Here is a 7,767-nt window from a genome sequence, read left to right on the forward strand (position 1 = left end):
TCTCTGGCATGTGCCTCACACTTTCTGCCACTGGGGTTTAGGTTCCTGTTAAAACCGAGGCAAGTTAATTAGTCCCACAATGAATCAGCAACAAAACCAGGATTAAGTATTAGGAGTTCATGCCTTGCTCAGGCACTTAGCCAAAGGGTTCTGACATGTTCACACTGTGTGGACCACATCTTAAAAGGAAAGGTTGTCTTGTTGATCCACTTCCTCTCCCCTGCAAGAGTGCACAGACCACTTCCTCTCCTATTCATGTGGCAACTACAGCAATTGATTACATGGAAAACTAATATTAGGAAAACACTGAATATATATTTTAGCTTCTTTTAACGTGATTTAGCAGCTGGAAACAAGGAAAGCTAGTATTGTGTCACCAGCCAGTTCTTCTCAAACAGCTGTTTAAAAGCTATTGCATTAAACAATGGACTGAAATATGTTAGTGTGTGTGTTTAAAAAAGTAAAATATATTATACTTTGAAAAAGTAGGCATCAATACTTCATATTAAAACAGGTAACTGAAAGGAGAATGGAATTCACTTAAATCTAGTTATAGTAAACCATACTTTCTAGATGAAAATACCCTTGAGTTTATTATTTATGGCAGTAATAATCACCAGCCTTATAAAGGCCTCAGGTTGGGATTTAAATTCCATATTCTCTTCATTTTTAAGCAGAACAAAAATGTAGTTAGTTCTGCTTCCGTTTCCTTTTACTGAATAGCAGTCTGAAAGACCCATTTTCCTATTTTGGAAGAAAGCAATTTCATGCATGTTCGTGTCTTAGAATTACAGTCAGAAAAGTTACTTGATAAAAATGACATTATACCATTCCATTTTTATTTTTTCTCAATGATTTCCGTATTTACTCCTGGCGAAATTCTGCGCCATTGCACATGCGCAGAACTTATGTCCCCTGCAGATTGCTTTGCTCTCTTGCAGAAAAATGACTTTCTGATGAGGAAGCAAAGGGAAGCCACAAGAACGGTCACGCGACTCTTCCCAGCAGTATGCTTCAGGTGCCCAGGGCAACCAGCAGAGAGGTAAAGCACTGTGGGGCAGGGGCGGAACTGTGGATGACATGGCTGGTGTCTCCTACCCTGCGCCATGTTCAACTGATAGTCCCAGCTGGACTGGAGAGGACGGGACTTCCTCTTCCCCTACACAGCATCTGGGGCCAGGTCAGACTGACTCCCAGATTTCTCCCTCAGCTGCAGGAAGTTCTGCAAACTCTGCACCCCCGCTTCCTGCATCCATTGGTCTTCAGCTACAGGAGGAGGGATCCCTGTACAGGGAGCTGCCCCCCCATGCACCAAACCACCATGCATCCAGACGCCATCATACCCAGACTCTCCTGCTGAGCCTCACCCTTCTGCACTCAGAACCCCCCTCCCGATGAGCCCCACTCCCCCTGCACCTGGCCCAATCCAACAAGCCACCCGCACCTGGATCCCCACCTCACTGAGCCCCAACCAGATGCACCAGGATCCCCACCCCACTGAGCCCCACTCTCCTAGCATCTGGACTGCCCCACTGAGCCCCCCACACCCAGACACCATACTGCTGAGCCCCAATTATCTTCACCTGGACTCCCCTGTAGAGTCCCATTACTGTTGCACTCAGAAGCCCCCAACAAGCCCCTGTGCATCCAAATCCCCCCATACCCAGTCCCACAATGAGCTGCCCACACCCAGATTGCCCCACACAGAACCCTCTCAACCGACATCTGGATCCTCCCACTCTAACCCCTCCACACTTGAATCCTGCCTTGCTGAGGCAGCAGGTTTAAAACAAATAAAAGGAAGTTCTTCTTCACGAAGCGCACAGTCAACTTGTGGAACTCCTTACCTGAGGAGGTTGTGAAGGCTAGGACTATAACAGCATTTAAAAGAGAACTGGATAAATTCATGGAGGTTAAGTCCATTAATGGCTATTAGCCAGAATGGGTAAGGAATGGTGTCCCTAGCCTCTGTTTGTCAGAGGGTGGAGATGGATGGCAGGAGAGAAATCACTTGATCATTACCTGTTAGGTTCACTCCCTCTGGGGCACCTGGCATTGGCCACTGTCAGAAGATAGGATACTGGGCTAGATGGACCTTTGGTCTGACCCAGTATGGCTGTTCTTATGTTCTTATGCTCCTACCTGGTGCACCTGGCACAGAGGGGCAGGGCCCTGGGGTGTTTCTGGGGCAGGCCTGGTCCTTGCGCTATGTCAGGGTTGGGTGCAGCCTCACCGCTGCGTCCGTGTTCTGGGGGGAGCTGCACAGTGATCTCCCACCTCTGTGCAGCCAGTGGCCTGTGCTCCCCAATGCCATCCTGGAGCCTCCACATTTATTTGACAAACAAAATTTGCAGAATTTTAAAATATTGTGCACAGAATGTTCTCAGGAGTACATATTGAATTAGCTCAGTTTACAAATCAAAAGATTAATTTTCTAATTGAGCACTGCAAACAAACTGGAATCAGAAAAATCAAGGTGAGTTGTTTCTGCCCATTACATCATGACTAGTAATAAAGATTCTGTCACTGGAATTTAGCTCACAGATTTATTTGATGATGCAAAAAGCAGAACAGAATATACCTTACTTTTCCATCGTTATTTTGACTTTATTGAATGAAAAGAAGTAAAACCGTTTTTCCCCCCTCTGTAAATTAAGCAGGCCTCATTCAAAAAGACATGGAGAAGATTTCTAGAGTCAGAAGGTACCATTTCATATCTGCATGAAAAAAAATGAATCGGGATGAAACCTACAAAAAGTAAGACCCAGTCCTGCAACATTCTGCATACAGGTGGATCCTTGTGCCCACATGAAGCCCCATTGATTTAAAATAGGGTGCACTCACACACAAGATTTTGCAGAACTGGGGCCTAAATAGGGTCCTTTAGTTACAACTCTATAGTACTAGAGTTTTCAATTAAGAATATCCTTTCTATAGAATTTTTAAACCAACCTACATATTATATCTCTACTATAAGTTTATTTTTAAATTCTCAGACCATTCTATCATTCTATATTAAATCTTATTGGACTGCTCCAAAAAAGCATTCATTTCTATTACTATAATTCCATTTTAAATATATCATTGATGTTTTCTGGTTATTAATATCTGACAGTGTTTGGTACCCTTCAGACAAGAAGTTTGAGTGAAATCCCCAAAAGACTTAGTCAAGTCTTAACTTTTGTTTATATCCCTCTTTCCCTTTTGAAGTAAGAGCATTACAACCAAGACAGATGCCTTAATTATTTTTCCATTTCAACTTATGTGACTTTGAGGGAACTGAAGAAAAAAGCTTCTTTCTTGTTTAGGAGTGATCATGGGTTAAAGAGCTTCTGTTTTTAAAATGCAGATCACAGGGGTTCTATCATGGAAGAATAAATGCAGCAAACAGAGAAGTAGAGAGGTCCAAGAAAACCTGCGAGAAAGTGAGAGAGATTCTTAAGATTGCCCTGGCCCTAATTTTTTTGTTTTGTTCCTGTACAGGATTCTTCTCCACCCATCATACTGAAGGTCGAAAGCAACTGGCATTTGATATGCCCTGCGGATGGATACACAATATAATACATAATATCATTTCATAGTAAATGAGTGGGATTATTCACCACTGTTAATGATCTTTGCCATATCTCTGTTGTGCCTCAGCTCCCAGGAGTATACAATGTCAAGTATATATATATACTGGAAAGATTCCAAGATTTACCTTGGTATTCTTCAGGTCTGTAACTAATTTTCCCAGAGTGGCAATAAGCATCGACAGCACTATGCTTTGATTTTGAAGGTATTCTTATGACATAGATTACCAAAGAGACACTGCAAAGATCATCAAAGTTGGTGCCAGCATGCACCCCCCAAAACATATGAAAAACTGAAATCTTAGTTATTCTGGCATGTTTATTTTACTGATATTAACTAGCATTATTGCCACTATTTTGCCACAGTCATATTCACCAGCACTACTTGTGCTGAAACATTGGCAAATCAAGACAATGAAACATCTATAAAATAAGAAGCATGGTGGCACAAAGAGTATTTTCTGATTATCTGAGCAAGGTGGGTAGCATGGAAGAGGTCTGAACTACTGGCAGTCACAATGTTCTTAAAGGGACCACTAAACCTAAAAATACAGGCTTCTTGCTTATGTCTCAATGCATTTTTATATTCAGGCTCACGGGTACACCTCTACCCCGATATAACGCGACCCAATATAACACAAATTCGGATAAAACGCGGTAAAGCAGTGCTCCGGGGGGACGGGGCTGCACTCCGGCAAATCAAAGCAAGTTCAATATAACGCGGTTTCACCTATAACGCGGTAAGATTTTTTGGCTCCCGAGGACAGCGTTATATTGGGGTAGAGGTGTATTTGTAATAACAATGGGAAAAGGACTTGTGGACTTGAGGAGTTGTTATGGGGGGTTGCCTTTGACCTACATGAAATATGTTTGGTTTTGGTGGGATATGATTGACAGACTTCCCTTTTTCACTTTTCATTAACCTTGGTGTCCTGGTCAAATGCCCTTCCAACTCACATAATGATATTCTGAATTCTCCCTGTAGTTTCAATAATTTAAATTGGAGATGTTACTCTACTGTTCCTGTTCTAATGCTGTGGTGTGGTATTATTGTGCACTATAAAACTAAGTGCCACCTTTCCTCAGAGGTGGCTATACTTCATCTGTGGGGGGAAAAAATTATTTGTGTGTGTATCCATCTCACCACCTGTGACCTAGTAAGACTGGCTAGACAACTTATAACTAAACAGATATATCTAGATGGATGGATATGTAATTTGTAAAATATATTGGTAAAGCCTTTTGAAATCTTCAAGGATGAAAGGTATTATATATTTCTAAATTATCATGAAAGAACATCACATGCCCCGTTCTTAACCACATATCGTAGGTGACTTTGATGGATTGCCATCCACTCAGTATCAGTATATTATTTTTTTCTTTAATGGGATTCAGTTGTGACTGAGTTGTTCTCTTGGTGACACTGCTTTTCCACCCAGGAGATTTTTCATGAGATGTGAAAGTGTAGGCATTTGAAAGAGAGAGTATTTTCTGAGTTGTACTGACTGCCTGTCTAAACTCATCATCACTTACCATCTATGACCTAGTCAAACTGGCTAGACAGCTTAGGAGTAGGCACAATGCCAGTTTAATATGTGAGCATGAAAATAGGCAGCCAGCAGATCAACACATCACATACAGTAGAATCATGTCTGCTTGGTGGGGAGAGAAATCTCGGACAGAAACACCAAAACCTGCCAGAAACACACAACCTGTATAAATGAAATGCCATTACATATCTAGTCTTAACTGGAGTACTTTCAGGAAATAAGAAATATAACTTTTCTGGCCATGTAGAAAGATGCTGCACAAGAAACAAAGAGGAACATTATTTGGCTAAGGACCAAATGTTTCTCATGGTTTCTCTCCCTCTCCTACACATCCGGCAGGCATGCAAGGGCTAAAGTATGGTACAACCAAGGTCTACTGCAGGTTTGGGAGCAGAGTGCTTAGGCTGGGGAAAGGATGCACCTTCAGGCTAGGTGTTGTAAATCTTATGCAAAGTCTTATAGAATTTAACAGAAAACATCAAGAGAGAATTTTAACCCTGCTGTAGAATTTTATACAATGGTTCACATTCTAATCAATTCTACTGTGTTTTTTAGCCATTTTTGTAGAACTCCCTTGGTTTAATTACTATTAGAGTCTAATAGGGAATACCCAAAGAGTGGTTTGTTGGAGGGACATGAGCAGTAGGGTCTACAGCCTATGCAGATTCAATCAGCCAAAAAAAAAAATCTACCAAAGTGGTACTGAGGCTTTAGGTGCTGTTACAGTACATGGGCTGGAACAGTGGTTGCAGAATGGCTACATACATGTCTCATATATTTTGCTAACTTGGATGGAAGATTTTGTTCTAAGCCACTTTGCAAGGGCCATTTACTCAGACTTTTCACAGGAGACCAGCATCAGGCCCAATATAATAGGCTAAAACTAAATCTATAATAATAAGCTAAAACTTGATCCTGAAGATCTCTCCAACTACCATCCCATCTCCAACTTCCTTTTCCTGGGCAATGATTGATAAAAACAGTAACCACCAAACTCCAACAACATGTAATGTCAGCCAGCATCCTGGAGGCCTTACAAAAAGTTTAATAGAGCAAGAAAAGATATATAGGATTTAATAAAACATAATAGAATTATATTTAAGAACTATACAATAAAGCAGCACAGCAAAATAAAATACACAGATTATATAGAATATTCCCATATCATGTCTGGAGGATACAATAATTACAATGTAATTACTTTTAAATGATATATTTTAATATTACCATTCCGTGAGCAGTGATCAGCTGGTTGCAGAATGGGGTGCAGTATATCTCACTCAGACACATTCATCCAGTTTTATTGACAGACTCAATCATTCCTTAGTAATACATAGGAAAATCAGACTTACACACTTTCTTCTTAAATTCCCTCTGTTACGTCTGATGGGCCTTCTGTTCTGTCAATTAGATGTTACACAAGCTGAAGATAAAGGTGGCGCGTTCAACTGCAGCTGCTGCTGCTACCTCAGAAGCTGTGGTAGTGGCGGTTGCTGCCTGCAGGTAGTTGCTTGGTTGTTATGGAAGCTGCAGTGATGATTGTCTCAGAAGCCTTGGTTTCTGCTGCCTTAGAGGCTTCTGTAGCTAACAGGTTCTAAAGCCGCTGCCCTCTGGAAGGGGCTGCTGCTGCTGCTGCTGCAGGTAGCTGTTCTGAGGGCCGTTGCCAAGGCAAACTCAAAGTTCTGCCTCTGCTCCAGAATCTTCTTAGGATGCTGCTGCAGTTGTCCCAGTTGCTGTTCTTGCTGCTAGTTTAGGCTTCTGATCTTCACAAACCCCCAAAATCCCACACATAAGCCTGCTGGTTGCCAGCCATATATACTGGTTGCTCTCAAGGTCTGCTCATTAACATAATTTATTAGCCTTGCGCAGCCAAATCAGCTTCCAGATATTAGTTTAATTACTCTTCCTGTCTAAATCCTCCCTTTTTTATTAGCATATTTGTACTTCCTGTCTAGCTCCTTCCCCTGACATACCTAATTTTAGATAGGAAAAGCTCCTCCCCTGATGCCATCTTGGATGCTAGACCTTTCTAAGCTCATCCTTCTGACACCATCTCAGAGTCTAGATCTTTCTAGGCTCCTCCCCATACGCCATCTAGAACTTTCCACTATCATCCCCGTCTCCGCCATTTTGATCCTCCATGTTAGATTTTCTAATTTTGAACTATCTTTAATTTCTACTTAATTACAATCTTAATCTTAAAACTAACTACTGCTTTATGCAAGTCAAAGTGTCCTGATACTGTCACCACCTTAATTATGTCAATTGGGAAAGGTAAAAATTGCTATGATATTTAAACCCATACCAAGGTTTTTCTGCAAGCCTCTATTTAAGGTGTTGCAAGGTATCTCAGAACCAGGGGCGGCTCTAGGCACCAGCAAAACAAGCTGGTGCCTAGGGCAGCAAAATCTAGGGGGTGTCCCCTGCGGCCGGGGGGGGCGGCAGGCTGGGCCGGCGGACTTGCCGCAGTCATGCCTGCGGGAGGTCCACCGGAGCCCCGGGAGGACCGGACCTCCCGCAGGCATGACTGCGGCAGCTCAAGCGGAGCCGCCGGACCCGCGAACCGTCCGCAGCCGCGGGAGGTCCAGCCGAGCCACGCGGGACCAGCGGTCCCTCTGCAGTCATGCCCGCGGGAGGTCCGCTGC

At 42.7% G+C, this 7,767-nt stretch overlaps 1 protein-coding gene across 1 annotated transcript in view; it reads right to left on the minus strand.

The window, feature by feature from the left end:
- Positions 1 to 6,840, minus strand: part of TAB3 (TGF-beta activated kinase 1 (MAP3K7) binding protein 3) — a 73,345-nt gene extending 66,505 nt beyond the window's left edge. The window contains exon 1 of the mRNA XM_039489315.1: positions 6,475 to 6,840. The gene's annotated coding sequence lies outside the window, so the exon portion shown is untranslated. The remainder of the gene's footprint in view (positions 1 to 6,474) is intronic.
- Positions 6,841 to 7,767: the final 927 nt, after the last annotated feature.

The sequence above is a fragment of the Mauremys reevesii genome, linkage group 1, assembly GCF_016161935.1.
Source record: "Mauremys reevesii isolate NIE-2019 linkage group 1, ASM1616193v1, whole genome shotgun sequence".
Lineage (NCBI taxonomy): Eukaryota > Metazoa > Chordata > Testudines > Geoemydidae > Mauremys > Mauremys reevesii.